The sequence below is a fragment of the Pelodiscus sinensis genome, chromosome 12, assembly GCF_049634645.1.
Source record: "Pelodiscus sinensis isolate JC-2024 chromosome 12, ASM4963464v1, whole genome shotgun sequence".
Taxonomy (NCBI): Eukaryota; Metazoa; Chordata; order Testudines; family Trionychidae; genus Pelodiscus; species Pelodiscus sinensis.
Genome location: NC_134722.1, coordinates 43,462,466 through 43,487,527, shown reverse-complemented (window position 1 = coordinate 43,487,527; position 25,062 = coordinate 43,462,466). Strand labels below are relative to the sequence as shown.

Genomic DNA, 25,062 nt, shown 5'->3' with positions numbered 1-25,062 from the left:
ATTGTCACACATGTGCATGCATAATTGTCTGTGCACACTCAGTGCACATGTGTGTCTTCACGATGGTGAGGCAAAAGTGGGTGTTTAAAGTTAGGCTCCTAAATCCACAATTATGTCGATAAATTTTTCAAAAACTGAGCACCAAGAGAGCTTAGGACAAAACAAAGTGAATACAAATTGATGATTTAAAAAATACAAAATTAATAATTTTGCTTTTGTTTAAATTGTAAGTTTTTCATTTTAATATAAACATGTTTAAAATAAAATCAGAATTTACTACAAAATGTTAAAGTCTAAACTTATGATAATGTCATAAAACATGGAAGTAAAAACTGAATGAGCCTCTACGAAAGCCTTTGAGTTGAAGGCTGCTTTTCAAAAATCAGGGGGAAAATATTTAACTTTGAGGCCAAGCTTTATAAATATGGCACAATAGGACACTGTCTCATTTCCAGGAGATTTAGGTGAGTAGGAACTTTAAGCTCCATTTAGCTTCATTGGAGATGTGTGACAATTTTCCCTGGCTGACCTGAAATAATGAGTTGAATTCTCTGACTACAGTTAATCCCTCTATTTAATAAATTGTTGGGTTGTAAATGTGAAACATCTTTGGTAAGAGAAGTTTGTGTATCCCAAACCCTAAAGGTTATTTTGTTTACTAAAAATAAATTGTATTTGTTGTTTTTGTGTGTTTGTTTACATTTCAGGTATCATCTTAATATAACTTGATAAAAATATTGAGCAAAGAATTATTTAATAGTAAGCAATATATCATTCATCATTTTCTAACATACTAAAATTTACAAGAAGAATCTGAAAATATCAAACTATGTAATTGCTTAAATAAATGTATTCCATTATAGTGTACTCTTTTAGGTAGCAACGAGATGTACCAAATATAGTGTAAAGGCTCTATTTCTCTGTAAGTCTACATTTAATAGTTATAACAACTAATGGGAACACATCTCTTTAGAAAATAATTCAAGTACAAATGTAAATGTTGATTTAAAATCAGTTATTTATATTGAGACTTTCCCCTTGACTGTTTAAATCACTCTGCCCCATGCTCCAGTTGTCTGAAATCCAGCACAAACATCTACACTGGGTTGAGTTGGAAGTCTCAGGGTAGCTGTGTTTGCCTGTAACTTTAAAAACAAGGAGCAGTCCTGTGGTGCTTGCTTAGAAACTAACAAATTAATTAGTCGTGAGCTTTTGTGGATAAAACCCACTTCATCAGATGGAGTTTAAATTGGGTTTAGCTAGTTTGCATTAGCAACACTGGGCCACTTTTCTGAGTTAAACCCGGAGGTTGTCACAGTCTGGCCCTGAGTGTGTATGTTTTCCACCCTCCATGCAATGGCTATACATTACCTTTATTCTATTCAGTTTTTTAATGTGGGGAGACAAATGAATTGATCCTTGTTTCCATGCCTCCCCCTCAGTTAGATTATACCTGGATTATTTTGTGGGAGCTCTTTGCTTAAATTATTACCAGTCTTTCAGGATTCAGTCCTAACCCTGCAGTTTAAGGTTTTGTGCTGGCGTAGCAATCTCTAATACTATTTCCACTCGGTGTGGGTTTTTTGGACTGCATGAAAATGATCTTTCTCTGTAGTGGAGTGTGTCTAAAAACATGGCTGGATGAGGAAATTGCAACTGACAGTCTGAGTGGCTTTGTTGCAGTGTGGTTTGCATTGTACATGGAGAACAAGTTTCTTATCTGATCCTTCCTGCTTGTTGAAAGGAAAACAAGACAGCCTAACCTCCAGTGATGTTAAATTACGCCTGTTGGCTTCAAGATGTGGCTGGTAATTTTAAAGACCTTCTGATGTGGCTTTTCCTTCTGCTACATCTCTCTTCTCTTCCCACATTGCAGTGGACAGGTTGTGTTGTGCTACAGCTGTTTGATTGTGTAGCACTGTGAACAGCCAGGGTGGATTAACAGTTGTACCTCTTGGGATTTGTACCTCTATAATTTTTTGTTGTCTTTAAGTGCACTGCACTGGGAGCAAAGCCATTAGTCTCTGAGCCAGTAATAACCTGGGGCCTGATCCTGCATTGGTTAAACTGCATGGAAGAGCTCCTGTTGATCACAATGGAAGCAGGAGCAGGGCTGAATTCAGTTCTTGTTTGTGGTGTGAATCAGGCTAGGAGTTTCTGCACTGAAATCAGTGGGGTTCCATGAGTGTAATACCGATCTGAGGGAGAGCGGAATTAAGCCTTCGGTCTCAAGTTCTGTTGCAATGTTGCCTGCTCCCACAGGTCGTGTGTGTGTGTGTGTGTGTGTGTGTGTGTGTGGCTCCTTGAGGCTCTCTGCTTTCATGGGGGGGGGGGGGGGGGGAGTTTATAGAAAAATTTGAAAATGTGATGCCGAAAGGCTCACAAAATAGAAGGGAAATAGAAAGAACCCAACATTGTTTTAAGCAAATCTCTATTATTCATTTGTTTTCATCGAGGAGGGAAGGGGCATGATTAGTGATTTTTATTTTTTTTTTAATGCTTTGAATTGGCCATGCTGTTTCTTTGCTGACCATTCAGCTCTTCTATGGCTGGTGAAATAGGGCTCATAGCAGGAGCAAGGTGAAATTTTCAAAAAATGCACCTCAGTGAAAGAAGCCCAAAATCCGTTTTCAAAAAGCATTGTAGTCCCCTAAACCACGTAAGTACCATTTCCAAAAGTGCCTATCTGCCAAACCTCTGAGATTTTTGACTTGCATTTGATATATTGCCTCCAGTATCCAAATTAACCCCTGATGTAAGCCCCTCCAAGTCAGCGGCTTTATACCTCAGACTAATTTGACCTAAGGTATCTCTTCCTGCACACTGAATTACTGCCCCTTTATAATTGAGAGCCCACTTCTATTTGACAGACTTGTGAATGGAATGAATGAGAAAAAAGCTGGAGCTTAGACTTGTTCGGTGTTACCATGTGTAAGGAGGAGGATGACCGTGACCCCACAGACGCTAGACCTGTTTGAACTTTGCAATTTCTTCTTACGCAGCACAAAACAGTGCAGCCAGCTGCCCTGAATCCCTGAGCTTCTGTGACTGCAGGGGCTTTCTGGTGTGTCCTCTGCCTAGAAGCTCAGAGAGGTTTCTGGGACCGGCAGCCCCCCAGCTCCACGTCAGAGGGCCTGGAAGCCACGATGTGCCTGAGACAGATTGTTGTCAGGGTTGCCCTGGATGCCTGGACCATGAAAACTCCGGCTCTCTAGCAGCCTACCAGCTGCCTGAAAAGCATTTCAGCAGAACTCGTCGAAACCCAAATGTTTCCAGGAAACACTTCTGTTAGAAAATTCCAATTTGTCTAATGAAAACGTGTTTCATCAGAGAGCTCCTGACCAGCTCTTTGACTGGCTCTCTTTCCTGTGAGTCCATACTGATCCAGTGCCTTCGACTGGTGCGGGGCACTGGGCTGCTCTAGTTGCTATCACTTGGATGAGACGTCAGAGTGACAGTTTGTGCCCATCAAAGATTCCATGGCCCTTTTTTTAACCTCTGCAAGATTAGGAACTGGAATAGTGTCTAACCCAGCTTCTCACAAGGCTGGTTAGCTTTATTGTAAGCCATGTGTGTGTGATGGAAACCACTTCAAGCTAGGGGGTGCTGTAGCACCTCCTGCACCCCTAATTCCAGCACCTGTGACTCAGAATTTAGGAGTCAGGCACCAAAAAAATAATGATAGTGGCTAAAATATAATCCCTGTTGGATTCTTTTTATTTGCCTGCTGGTTATTGAGCTATTGGGGGCGGGGCATGGCGGGGAGGAGGTGTTACAGAACTACAAGAATTAAAAAATGTACATTTATTAAAAAGGTACATGAGACTTTTCATAGGATTCTGGGAACTGGGGATTAAGAAAAACACCAGATACCCTGAGATGTACATTAAAATATCAGAGGAGTTGGCAACATGGGGGCTGTGTCTACACTGGGCCACTTATTCCAGAAAATCAGCCGCTTTTCCGGAATAAGCTGCGAGCTGTCTACACTGGCCCTTGAATTTCCGGAAAAGCAACGACGCTCTACTGTACAATATCAGCCGCTATTCCGGAAAAACTATTCTGCTCCCGCTCGGGCATAAATCCTTATTCCAGAATACTGTTCCGGAAAAGGGCCAGTGTAGACAGCCCAGTAGTCTTTTCCGGAAAAGCATGTCTACATTGGCCACAGACGCTTTTCCTGAAAAAGGGCTTTTCCGGAAAAGCAGCCTGCCAATGTAGATGCTCCTTTTCCAGAAAAACTGAAAACGGAATAGTATTCCGTTTTAAGCAGTTCCGGAAATTCATGCCAGTGTAGACACAGCCGGGTTGTGTTGCTAAAGAGCAGTGTTCCATCCCAGAGGGGACTGCATTACAGCAGAGGGCAGACTGACAACTGTGCATGCAGTCTGCAAGGCATATTGGAGTCCTTCTGAATGAAAGGGGTATTTTTCTCTGGGTCCCGGTGTCCAGCTTTTGCAGGGGATTGTTCTATATCCGTGGTCCCCAACACGGCGCCCGCGGGGGCATTTGCATGCGCCCGCCAGGTGCTCGGGGCTGGCCTGGCCCCGGGCACATGGCGCGGCGCTTGCGGGGGGGAGCGCCGGCCCCGGGCGCGCGGCGCTTGCGGGGGGGAGCGCCGGGCGCGCGGCACTTGCGGGGGGGTCCTCAAAAGGTTGGGGACCACTGTTCTATATGATGGTGCAGAGGTGCTTTTCACCTGCTCTATGCAATCTCTAATGTGGCTATCGGGGAGGGAAGAGTCTGCCAGATTCAACTCTTACGATACATCTCTGCTTTCAAGGTTTTGTGTCTGTCATAAGAATCCATATCAGGTGAAACTCAGATGGTCAAATGTCAGCCTGGGAGCATTTTGCTTCAAAATGACGAAGTAGAATCCACATAGGACCTGACCATGTTCTCTGACCCAGGCAAAGCTGGTGGAAGTTTTAGCTGAGCGCAGAGCATGATGGGGTTCAACCTGTTGTGCTTTTAGGGGTGGCAGTTACCAAACCACTCCAGAAACGAGGAGCTGAGGATTGTTTTGTTAATGCTGTGAATGCTCAAAGTCAGCAGTTTGTTTCTTCAAATCAGTGCTGCAGGAACTAAGTCCTAACAAAGCCAGTGCAGGAGACTGTGTCAGTCTTCAGACGCCCTGCACAGTGAACTCTCCTGCAGCAGGGTTAGACAACATGGTATTTCTGTCACTGGTGGAGAGGCACCAGAGCAAAGTCAGGGAAATCTGAGTGTAGCCACATCCTTAGAAATTGGGCCTTGTTCATCCCTGGGGTAAATCTCTTCAATTCCATAGTATTACTCCAGGCATGAGAATGGCCCAGTCAGGGTTTCTGATAGTCTCATTTGAGCCTTAGCAGCACTTTGTGTACCAAGGCAAACGCTGATATGCAGGAGATGGAAGCTACTGCATTTTTCTTCAGACACCTCTTGTCTTGAAGTCCATCTGATTCCTATAAAAATCTCTTCTTTAGCTCCTCCTCTCATGTGAGTCTGTTTGTGGGCACGATGCTACTCCAGGAAAACAAGCAGCAAGGCTGTTCTATTTTGTATTGTCCAGATCCACTAAGTTTGTGGCCCCGTTGTGTTGGCAGGCTGGCTAAAAGGGCCCTAACACAGCTGTCGGTCTGGACCACGGTTTCAGACGAAGAGGGATCTCAGTGAGGTACTTGTTCTCTGTTGTAACTGGATACCTCCTAGATTTGTGTGTCTTATGGCTGGCTGCTCCGATGACAGGATTTTCAGCCCCAAACTGGAAAAAACTCAGTTGTACCTCAGAAATGACTTCTACGTTGCCTGCGTTTGTACGCACACTTTGGGTGGTTGTGTGCACGTTTACGCTCCGCGAGGGGAGCATGCTGGTTTGCAGGTGCCATTCAAGATCCTTCTCTTGAACATTTGTTCTTCTGACCATCTCCAAGTATTTCCAGCTTCACTGGACGGGGATGATGCCTTTCAGTCTAAATATCATGCTACGATAAATCTGCTTTGGAAGATAAAAATTAAAAAGTGCTACTATTAATACTAAATGTACTTCAGTCCCTTTAGTTTAGTGAGTCTTTTAATTCAGCCCGTCTAGCTGAGACAGTTGAGAACAAGAAAATACCCATATGTTGCTCCTTTGGCCAATACTCAATTTTCAGGCTAGGTCTACACTGCAGATACACAATTTGCCTATCTTTTTCCAAATTTTATCTTTTCCTGCTTTTCTTTCAAAAGAGGCTTCTCCAAAATTTGGTGCATCTACACGGTGCCAAATTTTGGAAAAACCTCCTCTTTCGACATCTCTCTTATTGCTCATAGAATGAGGATTACAGGGATGGCGAAAGAACGCGTCTGCTTTTTCAGAAACTGTTCTGAAATGGACACGGCGTGGCTTTTCTGGGATACCTCTGATATCCCGGAAAAGCTCTGCAGTCTAGACATAGCCTCATGTTGTTAAGAGTTGGATTATGGGTTGAATTAAAACCACATTCAGGCTGAAGTGTGAACCCACTCTTCATGAGTAGGAAACACTGAAGAGGCCACATCTAAAAACAAAGCCTAACAGAATCTGCCCAGGAACTAGCACCCTGGGCTGGTCACTTCATTGTGTGCCCAAGTGGGTTTATGAGAGAACACACACATTGGAAAGAACAGAGCAAGAGAAGCAAAAAGCAAGGTCATGTCTACACATAATATACTGGCTTGGCACTGAGGAAGCCGTGCCATGGTAGCACCTTAATGAAGATGCTCCTAAGGTGACAGAAGAGAGCTCTCCTGCCCTTGTAATTAACCATCTCCCTGAGCGATAGTAGCTCTGTAGCACGGTCTGCACAGGGATTAGACCAGCGTAACTGCATTGCTTACGCTTGTGCATTTTGCTAGGTCTGTAGTGTGGACCAGGCCCAAGAGAGCCAAGCAGTAGCCAGGAAGCACAGTGTGACGGGTAAATTGGCTAAAGAGGCTTGGGGCTTTGAGTTAAGAATCTGCTCCTTTTGTTTGCAGCTCCTCTGGTAGCCTGAGAAGCAGGGCTTTGTGTGTTTCCTGTAAATAAAGGTTTGCCTCCAAGAGAATACCAGAATCCATCCTATTCTGCTTCCAACTAGAACACCCTCTGGGCCCTGGAATTAGATTAGCCAATTAGGTCAAAAGGGGCAATGTGATACTCCTCGCTGATTGTAGGATGAGGCTGCTGTGTTGCTTCTCCAAGACATTGTAGTCACCCTCACTTGTGTAAATAAGATCTGTCTGTCCCCTGAAGGGCTGCAGTATTGGATCTAGTTTGACAGTTGTGTGGTGAGTGAAAATGCCCTGCACACATGTAGGACTCAGGATGTGAGAGTTTTGGGGGTATTTGAGATCTCTGTGGTGAATCACTGCCACCCCATGAAAGTGTCTGAGACCCTTGTCTATGCATTTAGAGGGAAACCCCCCTCCAGCTATGGGCTGCTGGTGACACATGCATTCCACGAGCTCTGCTCTTTCCCCGCACAGACTAGCAATCTGCATACCCTGCTTGGTTACCTCTGCAAGCCCAATCCTTTATCTTGTGGGCACCTGCAGTGTCCACCAGTCAGCTGCCTCTGTGGAAGCAGTGCAGCCCTGTTCCTGTGACCCTTAGCATAAGGCGCCTTGATGTGTCTAGTAAAACCAAATTGAAGTTTATTTAACAGAGCATGAGAGAGAGAGAGAGAGAGTTTCAAGGAAAAGTAGGGGTTTGGTGTGTAGACTATACTTATTGACAGGTTACTTTGCTGTTCAATGAGTTATTTCTCATCCCATCCAGTATTTGTCCAGTTCAATAAGCTAGGACCACCTTTCATGAAACACCCCAGCTGGCAGGGTTTCCCCTTGTGCTCATACCTTCATCGCTTCTACAGTTAGGGTGCATCTAGATAGCACCCTTAGCTCAAAGTAAGCTAGTTAGTTTTCATTATGCAAATTGTGTAGCTTATTTTGAGGTAATTTCTAAATAAAGCACTATTCCAACAAACCCATTAATCCTTATGGAACGAGGGCTACAGGGACGCTGGAATAGCATGTGCCCGTTATTTTGAAATATCGTTTGAAATAACGGATACATTTAAAGATGCAGAATTGCTATTTCGGAATACTTCTTGTATCCCAAAATAACCCCACTCTCTAGACACAGACTTAGGGTGCATCTACTTTGAACCCTTGGCTGAAATGAGCTACGAGTTTTGAGCTACCCAGCTACGTAGCTTATTTCGAGTTAATTTCAAAATAGCTTATTTTGAAATTTGGCGCTGTCTACGCAGCGTCATGTTTCAAAATAGTGCTATTCCGAAATGTCCCTTAATGCCTGTGGAACCAGGTTTACAGGGACATCGGAATAGTGTGCCCATTATTTCAAAACAACAGGTGCGCTGTCAAGACACAGAAAACATTATTTTGGGATACTGGAAGTATCCCAAAATAGTGCCGCTGTGTAGATGTACCCTTACAGACTATTGTCTCACCCTATGGGGTCACTTATTTTTCTTGGGGTTCTGTTGTCTCTGTAAAGCCTACCCCTGGTGCAGACAATTAACATGGGCGGGTTCCCCATTGTTCTCAGTGTTGATTGAGTTGGCCCTGAAACCTGTCTCACCACAGGAGCCAAGTTTAACTATAAGTTTCGAAACCCAGTATCCTGCATATTCCATAACTCTTTGCTTACTTCCCATACTCACATCATGAAATAACCATAATGCTTGGCTAGTTTTTAGTATTCGGCAGAGACCACACCTGAGCCCCTTATGTGAAATATTGAGAAGATGGTCAAACGGGTAATAAACCTGCCTACGTATGTCTGAGGCACAGAGGAGGATGCCATGCAGCAGGTCGTGTCTAAACACAGCTGGTTGGAACTTGACAATACCAGTTTGCAGGGCTTCATGCAGTCCTTCCCTCCTGGTTCTGCTCTCATGGGTTTGTTCTCTTTGATACTGAATGGCTATCTGGACTTGATCACAAGTTTGCCAACTTTTTGATGCACCCTAGTACAAATTTTGTTTGGTAACAAAAGCCCCAAACCAGATGAGGCTTGCCTAGTTTCAGGCTTGGTTATAAAAGGAGTCTCAAGCAGTTCTGTCTCCAGAACACAACGCCAAATTTAGAAATAACGCGCTATTTTTGACACATCCCTTAACCTTCGTGGAACAAGGGTTACAGGGATACCAAAATAGCGTGCTTGTTATTTTGAAAAATATTTCAAAATAACGGGTACATTTAAATGACTTGGGGTAGCTATTTTGGGATATGTCTGGTATCCTGAAATAGCCCTGCTGTCTAGACATACCCTAGGGGTATGTCTAAACTACACCCCTCTGTCGGCAGTGGGATGTAAATAAGACGTATTGAAAGTGCAAATGAATCCGGGATTTAAATATCCTGTGCTTCATTTGCATAATGGTGGTCACCACTTTTTTTTTGAAACGGGGCTTTTCAAAAAAACCTGGCAGTTTAGACGGGGCATTTTAGACAGAAATGCCCCATTTCAAAAGATCCTGTTCTTCTGGACTTTTGAAGAGTACAGGATCTTTCAAAATGGGGCATTTCTGTCGTAAATACCCCATCTAAACTGCTGTTTTTTTTTGGAAAAGCCCCATTTTGGAAAAAAGTGTGGGCCACCATTATGCAAATGAAGTGCAGGATATTTAAATCCCAGCTTCATTTGCTCCTGCGATATGTTTAATTTACATCCCTCTGCCGACAGAGGGGTGTAGTTTAGATGTACCCTAAGTGTCTGTGGGCCTCAGTTCCCCATCTCTATTTTAGAGATGGTAGCACTGTCCTGCCTCATTGAGTTGTTGGGAGGAGATATAAATGAGCAGTGGTCTCCAACCTTTTTAAGCACAAGGTCACTTTTTGAATTTGTCAGTCCAGGATCTATCTCAAACCCAAATACCCCTGCCCTGCCCCTTCTCCAGGGCCCTGCCCCTGCCCCACTCCTTCACCGAGGCCCCGTCCTCCTCACTTTGTGAAGTGGGGCATAGGAGAGGGGCACAGAGTGACATCAGTGCTCCCCTTCCTCTGTCTTCCCCACAACAAGCAGGAGGCTCCCGGGGGCAGCTCTGAGGCTCTGGGCAGGAGCAGCAGGGCAGCGTGGGGAGGGGCTGCTGAAGTGCTGGCACTTGATAGCCTCCTGTAAATCCTGATCTACTGGTTGGTGACCACAGTTCTACAGTAACGAGAGTCTTGTAAGTACCTTAGATCTAGATAGTTCAGACTTCCTTTCTAGCTCTCAGCCCATCGGTGACCCTTCCTGTTCTTTCCAAGCAATGAACGTCACGCTGCCACAACCTTGCTTGGAAAACAGCCAGCTAACAGGTAGAGGAAAAGAGCAAAACAGCCTGATCCAAGGACAGCTTCATAGGGTGCTACGGGCCAGATTCTGATCTTGTTCTCTTGGTTGTGGAGGAACTCTAGATTTACACCAGAGTCTGGAGATTAGAATCTACATCCTGTCATCTGGAAGGAAGAAACACCTTTTTAAAAAAGGTATAACCGTTGTGGGTGGTGATTTGTGGCTTTCTAGTGAATGCCTCTCTGGGTTTGAAAACAACACTGTCTCCCTCAATGCATCGCTGCTTGGGCTGGAGAAGCCAGTTTTGCTTTCAGTTACTGACTCGCCGCTGCTTTGCTGTCTGGGAGCAGTATGCGTCCACTGACCATGGCTGACTGTGCCAGCTAGGTAATGTCTTCTCTCTGCCCTCTGTTTTATGTATAGTTAGGAATTAATTGCATCTCCTTTCTGTGAATTGGTTGGTGCAGTTGCCATGGGAGATGCTGTGTAGCAGGATTTTAGACACCACTTCAGCGTGCTACCAAGTGTGATATTTGGCCCAGGGTTTGTCATTTTAACATATGCTTTTTAAAACCATGTGTGTTTTGTAAACATCCGGGGGTGTTGTGATGTGGATTAGACACAGAGGCCCCCTGCTGGAGGGTCCTACCACACCCAGTTCCACATGAGAGCAGTAGAGAAGTCCTCCAGGCAGCCTAGAGAGACTGTGTGGGATGCAGCCAGTCAGAGAGCTGCAGGCTCCTATAAAAGGAGCTGCATTAGCTATTTGAGGACAGTCAGTAGCTGCTAGGTGTGTTCCTGATTGGCTGAGAGAGTAGCAGGATCGTGGACAGATCAGTTGATGCCGGGGTCCAGGCGAGCAAGAGAGTTCCTGGCTAGCTGCTCGGACTGAGTAAAACATTTCAGCCCCGCGGTTATGGTGAAGCATTTGAGAACGTGCTGGGGCTGCAGGGAAGTGGCCCAGGGAACTGCAGCAACATGTGACTAGTTAAAGGGAACACAGCGACGCATGACTGCTATTAGGAGGGTACTTGGGTTGGGAATCAAACTAGTGGATGGGCCTGGTCCCTCTCCATTAACTACTATGGAAGCGGCATAAGCCCAGAGGAAGGGGAATTAATATACAGGCAGTCCCCGGGTTACGTACAAGATAGGGACTGTAGGTTTGTTCTTCAGTTGAATTTGTATGTAAGTCGGAACTGGTACATGTTGTAGGGGAAACTCTCGCCAAACATTTCTCCAGAGCTCAGTTTTATTCTCCCACACCTCACTTCCCTCAGTCCTTTATTCTCAAGCTGAGGTGTCTGCTGAGAAAAGCCGCTCCATGTCTCCCTGGTCTGCTGGGGGAAAGCAGCTAGTGTGGGGTTGCCTCACCCCGTTTGTAAGTAGGGATCCGATGTAAGTCGGATCCATGTAACCTGGGGACTGCCTGTAAGCCTATGAAAGGGGTTGAAGACCTGAAAGAGGGTCAGCCTTTGGGACTTTGGAGCATCCATAAAGGGATCAGGTGGTTTACTTGCCCAGCTGGAGAGTTCAGACGAGGCAGGCCTGAAGAGACAGTGTCTCCAAGGAAGAAGTCCTGGGTGTATGGCCCTATACCAGGGCCAGGATTATTGAGAGATTGAGCCAGAGATACCAATGGAGGGGCAATAGGACAGGCCTCTCTTGAACTGTATACCCTGGGAGGGTCTGTTTTGTTTCACACAGACTGTGAGAGACTTGGCCGGAGTCATTGAACACTCCCCTGAGAAACCAACTGCCTGAGGTCATTGAAGGCAAAGAAGGCGCAGTTGTGCATGCACTTGGCTAGGGGGGTGTTTGTGGGAGGTGAGTGCCGCCCCACTACAGGCACATTCTCTGCCCCAGTGCACTGTCTGCATTCTACTTGAATACACAAAAGGAGCAAGAGCAGCGCCTTGGTTGCCCTAATATATGTGCAAAGTCAGGGCTGGACAGAAGATAAGGGAGCCCTTCCTGATTGGAACCCTCTGCTCTATTCTGCATAAACTGGTTTCAGGAATGATCCAGGACACGATGTTATGGATTAAATTTGGGTCCACTGAGGCTGCCGGAGGCAGAGTACTGGAGAACCGTTATTGGGACTTGGTGGCTGGTGGCAGCATCAGAGTTTGGTTCTGTGTGCAGTGGCCTAGATGGCAGGGCAACCAGGAGCATTCTGTTCTGTCCCACAAGGTCACCCTGGCAGTTCTAGTTAGGGAGCAGAATTTGGACCAGAACTGGTTAAAACCAGTGCAGGGTTGGTTTAAACACTTCCCCACAGCACCTATCCTGATGTCTGAAGTCCAAATTCCAGTCCCCCACCCCTTTCAAGTATGCAGCATCTTCTGGTGAGGTCTGGCACTCTGCTCCCTGCATACAGCAGCCATCAGGGAGACCAAGAGGAGACTTGGCTTTGTGGCTTATTCTCACTTTGCAGACATTGGCTGTTCAGTTAGTGATCATCACATCCTCCGTAATTGGACAGGTGGGAGTTACCTTTGAACCTTGCCTAGTATCTTCTTTTTCAACCATGCAGCCAGAGAAATCACTGGCGTACTTTGCTGTTAGCAGAGAGATGGAAACCAAGTGCAGTGGGTTTCAGAGGTGCTGTTTGTGCTCGGGTCTCATGTTTAGGTCTCTTTCTTGTTGCTTTCTTCCTGCCTGCAGATGCTCTTACCTCTAGTTTTTCCGCACGTATTTTGTCTTCGCCTTGGTTCTAATAACCCCCTTCAAAGCTTGAAATCCCTCTCAGAGCACCCCCTCTTCATCTGTGTCTCTGCTTCCTCATCTGTAAAACTGGAAGTGAGTTGGAACAGCAAGATCTGGGTTTCACACTCCTTAAAGTTCCGAGTCTTTGGATCCAGGGTTTGGTTTGGCCTGGCCCATGAGGGGTGGAGAGAGAAGCCAGCCATGAAATTCCAATCCAGGCACTCCATTGTCAAAATTGGGGTGTCTTTGGCTCAGACCCATCTCTGAGTACAAGATTAGTAATAGTCCCTTGCCACAGGTGTGTAAAGTGGGGGTGTGAGGTTTAATTTATGAGTGCTTGTAAAACACTTGAACATTAAAGCATTTATAAGTGCTAAGTGGTGTTTATTGTGCTAGCAGCAATTACATGTGTCATAGGAGCTCTATTAGCATGACTAATAGTAAATAAGATATTACTTCACGCTCCTATACCATTAGAGCCTTCATTCAAGGATCTGGTGCCTTACAGAATTAAACATGAGTGTGCTAGCTAAGGGTGAGGCACGCAGATGTTTCTGCTGACTTTCTGGGGGTTGGATCAGACCCCAGGAAGTTGTAGGGCAAACAAGGTAGAGCTGGGAACTGAATGCAGTCACCTGCTGGGGCCATTTGAAAGCAGGGTTTCTGGTCAGCAATCAGACTGTGCACATCATGCCTATGACTGTGAATGTTTTCCCTCCACTTTTCATTGACATTCCATTTTGATTGCATTTTGCCAGCCAATCTAGCAGACAGGCCCATAAGCCCACTCCCCTCTGCCTGCCTTTACTTTTTGCTATGTAGTGTCATGCCACGTGGATAGTAACAGTCAGGACTCGTCCATTGTCCTGCCAACCAGACACACGGAGCACACTGAGCATGGGGTGGCAGAGCCCCCCACAGTGTGATTCTCCTTTTGCTTTTCTACCCCTTTATCTGCAGCTCTTGATTGACTTTGCTCTGTGGCCTCTGCTGGCTTGGTGCCCTCTGAGACCTCATTTGCTTTCCCCAGATGACCTGACCTGAGATTGGGGATAATCCTTTTCCTCGTCCCACCTGTGCAATCAAGTGATTTGCTGTTTTCTAAATCTTTCCTTCTTGATGCTCTTGCTTTTCCCTTCGCAGTTCCTCACAGGCCCTGTACCTATCAAGCCAGAGTTTCACGCTAAAGAAGATTTCTTTGAAGCTTAGTACTTAGTCCTAGCCCAAGCCAGGAAGAGAAGCAAGATGGAGTGTGCCACTTTTGTGCTGCCTGGAGGATTTTGGAGGTTGTCACATGTCCACTAATTTTGTGTGCCTGGCTTGGGGCACCAGGGGTCTGACTTTTTTTTTTCCTCTGGTACTTTACTTTTTTTCTCGAGTACTCCCACCCGCGTGCTTCCTCTCTGCCTCCTTCTCCCACGCCTCCTACGCATTGGGGCACTGGAGCCCTGCACTTCCTACTCCTCCCCTCCCGCCCAGCGCTTTCGGAGCGCCACGAATGACTGATTCACACTCCGTCCATGCTGCTCCCCCTCCCTCCCAGAGCTTGAACAGCCTCCAATCAGCTCTGAAAGTGCTGGGAGGGAGGGGGAGGAGTAGGAAGTGTGGGGCTCCAGTGCCCCAGCTTGCAAGAGAGTGGGGGTGGTAGTAGACAGGGGGTGCATGGGCCACAGGTGGAACCCTAATGGGCCGCAGGTTGCCCAGCACCGATCTAGACCATCCCTAAGAGATGTTTTTTAAGAGCAGGCTAGACTGTCTCCAGCTATTGAGATTCCCTGACCTCCTTAGGCAACTTATTCTGGTGCTTAACCACCTGGACAGTTAGGAAGTTTTTCCTAATGTCCAGTTGTGTCCCAAAGTTAAGGAGAACAATTTTTTCACTCCTCCTTGTAACAACTTTTTATGTATTTGAGAACTGTTTTGTCCCCCTGTCTTCTGCATACTAAACAAACCCAGTTTTTTTCAGCGTTTCCTCATAGTTCATGGATGCTAAACCTTTAATAATTTTTGTTGCTCTTCTCTGTGCTTTCCCTAATTTGCCCACGTTTCCTGAAATGTGACACGCAGAACTGGACACAGTTCTCCATTTGAGGCCTTACCACGGCAGAATAGCGTGGAAGAATTACTACTTGTCTTGCTTACGCACTCCTGCTCATACAATCGTAATGATTTTTTTTTGCAACAGCATTACACTGTTGATCCATATTTAGCTTGTGATCCACTATGACCCCCAGATCCCTTTCTGCAGTGCTCCTTCCTAGCCAGTTATTTCCTATTTTGTATATTTATGAATGAGTGTTCCTTCCTAAGTGGAGTACTCTGTATTTGTCCTTATTGAATTTCATCCTGTTTACCTCAAACCACTTTCCAGTTTGTCCCGATCATTTTGAATTTTGATCCTGTCGTCCAAAACACTTGTTGCCCCTCCCAGTTTGGTATCCTCCACAGACTTTATAAGTGTACTCTCTATGCCATTATCTCAATCACTGATGAAGATCTTGAACAGCAGTGGACCCAGAACTAATCTCCACAGCACCCCTCTAGATATGACTGTGGCGGGTTAGATCAAAGAGATCCCCTCAAGATTGTTACCCGATGTGATGATCACACCACCGAGCTTGCCTGTCTACCTTCTGGGATGCCCTACCACTCTGTCCTGCTGAGCCAGAAACTCTAGTCTCCCTCAGCCAAGGTAACAGTCCCCTAGCAGAGCAACACAGACACAAGAGCTCGGCTCTGGGAGAGCTCAGTTACAAGGACTTGACAGCATGCAGGCGCACAACTCCCCAAAGGGACCAAAATCAAAAAAGAATCTGTCTTACTCTGTATAAAAGATTCACACAGAGAAAGCTCAGTTTGCTCTCCTTAACAATGAAAGACAGAGATGCACTGCTGTGGCTCCCTCCCTCTTTCCCCCAGGTAAAAATTATTTACACTGGGTTTGATAATAAACAAAAGTGATTTTATTAAGCATAAAAAGTAGGATTTAAGTGGCTGCAAATGGTGACAGACAGATCAAAGTAAGTGACTAATTTAAAATAAAACTTGTCAGCTAAATGTAATAAACTGAGAGAAGTTGTTACAAATCATAATTTCTCACCCTAGTCCTGATTTCAGGTGAAGTCCTTCAGGCCAGAGCTGATCTTTTTTCAGACCTGGGCCCAGCTGTTTCTCCTCCCTCCTCATTAGAGTTCTCTGTTTCCAGGTTTCTTCCCTCAGGATGGGGAGCAGTCTGTGAAGCCAGCTAAAGACCATCATTGTTTGCTTCCCAGCCCTTACATGGAATTTCCCGAGGGCAGGAATCCTTTGCTCAGTCTTCCCCACCCCAATGGAAAAATATAAATTCAAGATTGATTCCAGCACTAAGTGGCCTGGTCACCTGTCTTTGTAGGACCAACAGCTCTTTAGCCTTACAGGAAAAACAAAGCCATTCATGGATCATTGCCTTGAGCACTGGGCCATTAAGGTGCTTAAGTATCACTAATGTCTTTCATTATATCCTGTCCTTCTGCATGTAAGCACAGTGAATTACCTGATGTAGTGATTGTGCATTCCTCTAAGCACAAGAGAAGCCCCAGCCCTCCCAGTTAAGAAGGCCTCAGAAGGGGCACAGCTGGTCCACCAGCCTTTCTTCTGAGCTGCCCAGAACCTCCAGTGAAATATTATATCATCTGGGATTCAGGTGCCACTACAGAGCGTATGCAGGTGGCAACTAGAGGTGCCAATCACGGGTTACTGGTGTTTGCAGGGAGGGCCACCCAGAGGGCAGAGAGGGGACATCCATTTAGCAAATAAAATTTGGCAGGGGTATGGAGGACAGTGCACCTCCCAAGCACTGCCATGAGTCACCCATGGCACCCAGAGTCTGGCTGGCTGGACTCTGATGTTATTTCTGGCTTACGGTAGGCACAGGATATGGGGATTGCAAAGATCAGAGGGTTGCTGGAGCCTGAGGTTGAAGATCTAAGTGCAGATGTCTAGCTATTGAATCTGGGTATCTGCAGGGTAAACTATACTTTGGGCAAAGGAGCAGGGACACAGCCATCTCAGGACACAGCCATTTCACTTTATCCTTGTAGCTGTAGTAGCTCCTGTGCTGCTCACCATGGCAGGATTGGGGTGGCAGATCTGCTTGCATTGTCTCTTGCCTCACCCCTTTGGTGCCCAGAGCTTTCTGCAGCCTGGAGCATCTGCAGGCCATCACCATGGCTTTCAGAAGTGCTCGGCATTGGCCGAACTCTGCTCTCTTTGAGGCCAATGAGAGAGTTGGCTGGACTCTCGCACAGTGATGATATTGAAAATCCCACCTCATGCCATGCAGGGGCTATGAGCTCCCTATGTGGGCTCCTCTCAACCTGGCCCTGAGTGCCCCATTTCCAGATGGGTTCCACTGGAGCCCAGTTCTTTGGGGGCTGCAGAGAAGGGATGGGAATTGCACCTGGATACACCTAGATGGCCCAGGCCTGCTCTCGTGGCAGTGGGCAGCTAAGCTGCCATTGAGGTCAATGGGAGCAGGCCTGTGCTGCTTAATTGGCAAGAGGCCTGGGTACTGTGCAGGAAGCTGTTTTTCTGGTTCATAGCTTTACTGTAACAATAAATCCTTTTGCATTTATGTGGTGCCTTTATCCTACCCAGCTTACAGCTCTTTATGAGCACTAATTAAGCCTCAACACTCCAGGTATGGGATTATTGTCCACGTTTTATTTCTAAGCCAATTTCTGTTCAGACTTGGCTCGGCCCATGTTCCCTGTTGCAGAGGATGTGCCTGCCAAGCCTGACCAGCTAAATCCAAACCATTTTGGAGTTATTCAAGCACAGAAAAGCACCTGAACAGTTTCCCATGCCATTAAAAACATCCCCCTCCCCCATAATCATCTCACTCCAGTACGTACTGCCAAATGCAGTCGCAACCAACAAAAACCTCCATTAAATGGAGAACGGCACTTCAGTGTGGAGAGTGATGTTTTTTTCCAAAAGTTATAAACATCTGAAAATCTGGATCGGAGGAAGGATGGTAGTAGTGGTAGTGCGCAGTGGGTTCATTTTCTGTCGGTCACAGACTCCCTGGCTGTGTCTAGACTGGCCAGTTTTTCCGGAAAATCAGCAGCTTTTCCAGAAAAACTTGCCAGTTGTCTACACTGGCTGCTTGAATTTCCGCAAAAACACTGACTTCCTACTGTAAGAAATCAGTGCTTTTTGCGGAAATACTATGCTGCTCCCGTTCGGGCAAAAGTCCCTTTTGCGCAAAAGGGCCAGTGTAGACAGCTGAGATTTGTTTTCCGCAAAAAAGCCCTGATCACAAAAATGGCAATTGGAGCTTTTTTGCGGAAAAGCGCATCTAGATTGGCCACGGACGCTTTTCCACAAAAAGTGCTTTTGCGGAAAAGCGTCCGTGCCAATCTAGACGCTCTGTTCTGAAAATGCTTTTAACAGAAAACTTTTCCGTTAAAAGCATTTGCGGAAAATCATGTCAGTCTAGATGTAGCCCCAGTGTGTTATGTAATGTTGTTGTGCTTAGTAAATGGGAATGATAATTTAAACTTCTTTGCTTGCAAAGGTTCTTGAGAGGGTAAATGCATTAATGTCTGTGCTGCTCTTGGATTTGAGAGGGAGGGATAAATCAATAAGTAGATGGAGTTCTTGCTGCACCTTACAGTGCCAGTGCTGGGCTACTGGGAGACATGGCTATCAGGGTCTCATTGTAAGCACTGGAATGGTTTGTGACATACGGGACGTTGAGGTCTGTATCTCCTCTTGCCATGTTTCTTCTTCATATTGTGTTCTCATGGTGTGGATCCAGGCTCCGTTACTCATCCTCTGCTGCCACTTTCTCCAAGAGCTGCCAGAGAGCCAGTTGCAGCTCTCTGCTTCCGAAAACGGTTCTGTGCCATGCTAGCCTGGGTGTAGACTAGAGCAGCCTGCAGGGTGCTCCAATCGATGTCACTCTGACAGCACCTAGCTGGTGGAGGGTTATCGCAAGCCACTCCCCTCCTCCTGGGAGTTGCAAGGAATGGAATACACGTCAACTAGGCGACTCTAGAGTGGCTCTGTACCTGGTGGATCTCTATGCCTGGGGCTCCCCAGCTGGGAGATCCGCTGGCTTTCTGGCTCCATTACCGCACCAGAGCAGCAGAAAGAGGAAGGATGCTTGAGAGAGAATCTGGATTGTATTATCACCTCGTCTCCTCTTCCAATCTGGATTTAGATGATAAGCTCTTCAGGGCTTTAATACAGCTCCTGGGCTCCACTGAAGTGCTCTTATAATATATGGTACAGTGTGCCCTCAAACATGGGGTGTTTTGGGGGCCATGTTGCTTCATTTGGTGTTTCTAGGCACTTTTCTGGGCTCTGCTGCTAGCAGAAGTTTTCCTTGGAGAGGGTTTATTTTTCAAATCCCAGGTTGATGTTTGTCTGGAAGCTTGTTTCCTTTTCTTTTCCATTGGGGTCAGGTTCCCTGATGCTTACCCAGCAGGGTAAATAAAGCGGTGAGTAGATGGTGCATTGAGAGGTGTGTCTCCTCCGATTTCCTTGACAGGGAGGACCTCTGAAACAAACCCTTCTGAGGCATTGGACTCAGAAGTCATACCATACTGGGGGTTGCAGTGGCTTAAAAATGGCCAGATCCTCAGACCTGGCAGCCAGAGAACTGGCTTTCATGGCTAATGGGGTTGTTTCCATTGGTGGTTTAGGGTTGGCTTCACTGTCTCCTACAGCACTTCCCCCTACTCAAGTCTCCTGACAAGCTGTCAGCTGCTGGGACAGAACCTTTTGCATTTATGTGGTGCCTTTATCCTACCCAGTACAGACACTGAAACTCTTCAGGCCCAAGGAGAGTGCAACTTTGGGCCCAGCTTTCCAGGATACCACTCCCCAAATGGGATCAGAACCCCAATGAATTATTTAGGTCAGCCCCCTTTAGCAACGAAAGGGGGAAAGTACACACGGGTTGCTCCTCCACGTAACAATTATTTACACAGGGCTTGATAGTAAATAAAAGTGATTTTATTAAGTGGAAGCAGTAGGATTTAAGTGGTTATAAGTGAGAACAGGCAGAGCAAAAAAAATTACAAATTAAAAATAACAGAAAACACATAGCTAATTCTGACACTAAAACCTCAGTGCAAACTTATTACAAACTCCCCCTAAAACTGTTCCTTTCCCAGCTAAGCCTTCAAACCTGGGCAGCTCCTCACCCTGGGGTCTTCAGTTCCTCCCCTCCGGTCTGTCCAGCCAGCCAAATGCCAACAAACTCCTAAGCTTCCTATTGTTTTATAAACCCACTTTGGGTGGGAATTCTGTTTCTATATTCCACCCTTCCTGTTGGTCAGGCCCTGCCAATTGCGGTGGACATGTGACTTCCTCAGACCAAGCGCTGCTAAGACATAGAGGACAAAGGAGATTGTTTGCAGTTGGTCATCTGGACACTGAGGGTGACAATTCATTTGTACATTTAAAACCATAAAGCATTCCACACATCTACCCTTACACACAAGAATGAGACATACACCAGATGAGATACACAGACCCAGGGGATTGAGACATGAAGATTGATAGGTTACATGAGGCAATTTATCCAGAGCATCTTTTGAGTTATGCATATTTGTGTCCTTAAGTCCATTTCATAAAGTAGGTGGGGATGGTCCGTTACGGGCATCGTCCATTTTAAGGACTGTTGGCTCCAGTTCTCTCACTGACGCATTATCTTCCCTGGGGATTTGCCCCAATTCCAGTAATCAGCAGCGATCTCCCTGCTGTCTCCACCCGTGCCCCTTACCTTAGACTCCGGCAAGGGTAAGCACGCTGGTGCTTTGCCTGTCAGCAGTAGAAGTTTGCTCAGGTGCAGCTATGTTGTTGGATGCCAGGCAACTCAGCAAGGTCTTACACTGATGTAAATCTTGCCATCCCTGTGGTCATGGACTGCACCTGATGCAACTGAGAGGAGAATCAGGCCCTCTTGAGGCAAATAGCCAGCCTAGTTCTAGATTGCCATCTTGTGCCAAATTCTCCTTTCCAGTTACACGGTCCCAGCCTATATTCAATTGAACAGGCTTTTTTGGGAGGGAAGGGAGAGGGGGAGTAACTGAATGGAGACTCTCCACCTCCCCCCCATGTTGAATTTAATGTTGATTATGGATTTCGCAGACTTCAAGACCATAAGGTACCTTTATTATAACCTATTTTAATTATGTGTAACACAAGCCATAGCATTTTACCTGTGATTCCTACATCAAGGCCATTAATTTGTAGTTGAGCTAGAGCAGCGTTTCTGAACCAGTGGTATGAGTACCCTTGGGGTACTCGAGAAGTCTGGGGGGTACATCAACAACTGAAATTTGGAGAAAACTGAATTTTTGTTTTAAGTTTTACAGCACTTTATTAGTTTTGTACTTTTTTCACCCAAAAATTTCATCTCCCACCCGGCTACGATTACGTTTTTGAAACAAATGTGTTGCAATGATAGAAAAAATTTGTGTGTGTCTGAAAACTGTAGGGACTGTGTGTACTTATAATTTTTTTACGGGGGTACTTTATAAAAAAAAAAAAAGGTTGAGAAACACTGAGCTAGAGCATAGCTCTTAGAAAGAGATGTCCAGTCTTAATGACTCCAAGTGATGGAGACCCCACCGTATCCCTTGGTGAACTGTTCCAGTAGTTAATCACTTTCGCTGTCAAAAATCTGTCTCATTTCCACATCAATGCCTGTCCGTCGGTGGGATGTGAATTGGCGGCTATCATAGCAGGGAAGAAGGACGTGTGATGGGTTGGAGCACAGAAGTCACCTTGGGATTGTCCCTTAGTGTGCTGATCAAGCCTGCCTGTCTTCCTACCCTCTGGCGCTCCTCATAACCCTGTACTTCTGGGTCAGAAGCTCTGGTCTCCCCCAGCCAACACTCAGAGTTGGGGTTACCACCTCCCTGCAGAGCAGCATAGACACTGAGCCAGTTCAGCTCTGGGAAGACTCAACTATAAGGCTTCAGCATCTAGGAACACAGCCCCCGGAAGACCAAAACCTCAAATGAATTCATCTTGCCCTCTGTAAGTTTTACAGAGAGAAAGTTCATAAAGATCTCCCCTTTATCAATGAAAAAGAGAGATGCAGTCTTTGCTCCCCCCTCCCCGTAAGTTATTTACACTGGGCTTGATAATAAAGAAAGGTGTTTTATTAAATATAAAAAGTAGAATGTAAGTGATTTCAAGTGAAAACAGGTCTAAGTTACTATGTTAAAATAAACAAAAATGTCAGCTAATTCTAATATACTAAGAAACTTATGTGCCAATTCTTACCCTAGACCAGGGGTTGGCAGCCTTTTCTAACCAAAGAGCCAAACTACATTAAAATTAAGAACAAGAGGTCAACAAAGAGTCGTATAAGAATGCCCATTTGCATGACTGAAAATATACAACCTAATACTCACAGACTTTATGTAATGTGACTGCTGCAGGTGCATCTCTTTGCACAATTCTTTGAAGTTTACGTCATAACTAGTCAAATCCAGCTTCATGCCAGCATTCAAGCTCTCTTCTGTCAATCTTATGGCAGGGGGCTGGTGATGTGGGGGTGCAGGAATCTGGGTTTGGATATATGGGGGGCTCAGAGCAGGAGACTGAGGTGTACGATGGACTTGGCACAAGGTTGGGGTGTGCGGGGGAGGGTGCAGGAGTGTTATGGCAGGGGACTGGGGATGTGAGGGTACAGGAGTTTGGGGATGTGGGGGTATGAGGGGCTCAGGGCAGGGGTTCAGGTGTATGATAGGCTCAGGGTTGTGTGTGTGCGCGTGTGCGCGCGCAGGAGTGTTATGATGCTGTGGCCTGATGGGGGCTGGCTCCAATTGGTGGCTTGTTGGCCAGGCTTCATTTTTAAATAAAGTAAAATATTATGTCCAACACAAAAGGTTTCAATATTGTCCTTATTTATGGCACAGAAAAATCAGCTGGGGACCACGTAAGTGAGAGGCAAAAAACCCTTCCAAAACCTCCCAACCCTCACTGATGTGACCCCCTCCCAACTGAAACACCTTACTCCCCTGATGCTGCAATCCCATGGTAGGGGGAGGGTAGGTAGGACTGAGGTTCAAGGCCTCAGGTCAAATGTACTCTTCTGGGGTTCTAGGGTTAGTGGATTTTGTGGGCCCCCCAGGCTCTGGTTTGGGGCCAAAAATGAGGCATTAAGTGCATGGGACAGGGCTGCCAGTGAATAGGATAGGGATGGAAATACAGGATCGGGGTGGGAAGTGGGGTGCAGGACGGGGTGAGAGTGTGAGGTCTGGCCATGGGGCAGGAGTGGTCATGGGGCTGGCTGCCTGGCCTGGGGGCAGAGGGAATTTTGACCAGGGGATTGGGGGCGGGCTGTCTGGCCTGGGGGGAAGGGGGTCTAGGGATGAGTGGGTTGGGGACACTTGTTTTCACGCTGTGTGGCAGGCAACGTGTAACACGCCCCCTGTTGCTCCCATTCACTGGCAGGAAGCCTCCAGGAAGGGTTGGCAGAGGAGGCTGCAGAAAGCGTGTCCTGAGGGAACAAATTAGCAGTATGCCGGGAGCCATCTTTGGTTCCTGGTTCCCCCCCACGCTGGTGGGGGCGAGGAGAATGCTGTGACGCCAAGTCATTTTTAGCTCTGCTTGTTGCCCACACGCTGGACCAGTGGAGCGCCTTGGGGCTTTCTTCCCCCCCTGCTGGCGTTCCAGTCTTGTGGGGGGCCGTAAGGCTGTAGCGCCAGTGCTGGCTCCCTGCTGCGGGGGGCAGCGAAGGCGGGGACTGAATTGGGGCACCAGAAGAGCCATATTTGGCTCGTGAGCCAGAGATTGCTGACCCCTGTCCTAACCAGCTGATCACACCTCAGGTAGAATGTTTCAGGTCAGCATTTATCTTTACTCTGGCTTGGGTCTACAGCTTTTCTCAGTCTTCTTTAGAGTTCTTTGTTGCCAGGTCTTTTCATGTGTATCCTTTTAGGGTGGGTGAGGCAGTTGCGAAGGCCAGCTGAAGACACAAACTGATTGCTTCCCAGTCCTTAAATAGACGTCCCCCTCCAGGGCAGGTACCCTTTACTTAGCATTTCCCATATGCATGGAAAAGTACCACCTTCAAGATGGATTCCAGTACCAAGTGACATGGTCACATGTCTTTCTAGGACCAACCACAGTTTGGGCTTACAGGACAAACAAGACTATTCACAGGTTGTTGGTTTGAGTACTGAGCCATTATGTTCCTGATGTACAGGCAGTCCCCGGGTTACATGGATCCGACTTACATCGGATCCCTACTTACAAACGGGGTGAGGCAACCCCGCCCTAGCTGCTTCCCCCCAGCAGACCAGGGAGACGCGAAGCTAGCGCCCCCCCCCCCCCCCCCCAGAAGACCAGGGAGACGCGGAGCGGCTTTTCTCAGCAGACACCTCAGCTTGATAATAAAGGACTGAGGGAAGTGAGGTGTGGGAGAATAAAACTGAGCTCTGGAGAAATGTTTCGCGAGAGTTTCCCCTACAACATGTACCAGTTCCGACTTACATACAAATTCAACTGAAGAACAAACCTACAGTCCCTATCTTGTACGTAACCCGGGGACTGCCTGTATCCCTAATGGCCCCTGTTAGCACATTCAGAATTAAAACCAAATTCGCACATCATATTGCTAACGTAACATACAAGAATGCACAAAACCAGGCTATACAGATCCAGCAGATTATAACTTCCCCAGATGTCCCCGGGTTCCAGGGAAGTGCCGTGTGGAACCCAGGGTCAGCTGGGGACTCCACGGCTGCCCCTTTGAAAGGCGAACAGGTGGCATTTTAAAGGGGCAGCTGCTGCACAGCTGATCTGTAGATCAGCTGTGCAGCAGCTGCCCCTTTGAAAAGCTGCCTGGGGGTTTCAAAGTGGCAGCATAGTAGCACTGCCACTTTGAAGTACCCCTTCCCCGCCTCTGTCTCATAGAGGCAGCAAGGGAGGGTGGATTATCAAGTAGTCAAATACTATCCTATAAGCATTTGTTTATCGGACAGTTGACTAGTCTTTTACATCCTTACCCTGCCCCGCCCAAATCCCCTAGGCTGCTCCAGAACCTAGCCCAAGTGCAC

The 25,062-nt window shown here is 46.6% G+C and overlaps 1 protein-coding gene across 4 annotated transcripts in view; it reads left to right on the top strand.

Annotated features, from left to right (window-relative positions):
* CPNE2 (copine 2) overlaps positions 1-25,062 on the top strand; it is a 167,000-nt gene that overhangs the window by 6,395 nt on the left and 135,543 nt on the right. The window contains exon 1 of one of the 4 annotated variants that reach the window (XM_075940374.1): positions 10,546-10,672. The exons of the other annotated variants lie outside the window; for them this stretch is intronic. The gene's annotated coding sequence lies outside the window, so the exon portion shown is untranslated. Of the gene's footprint in view, positions 1-10,545; positions 10,673-25,062 lie in introns of those variants that run through there. 4 annotated transcript variants of the gene reach the window in all.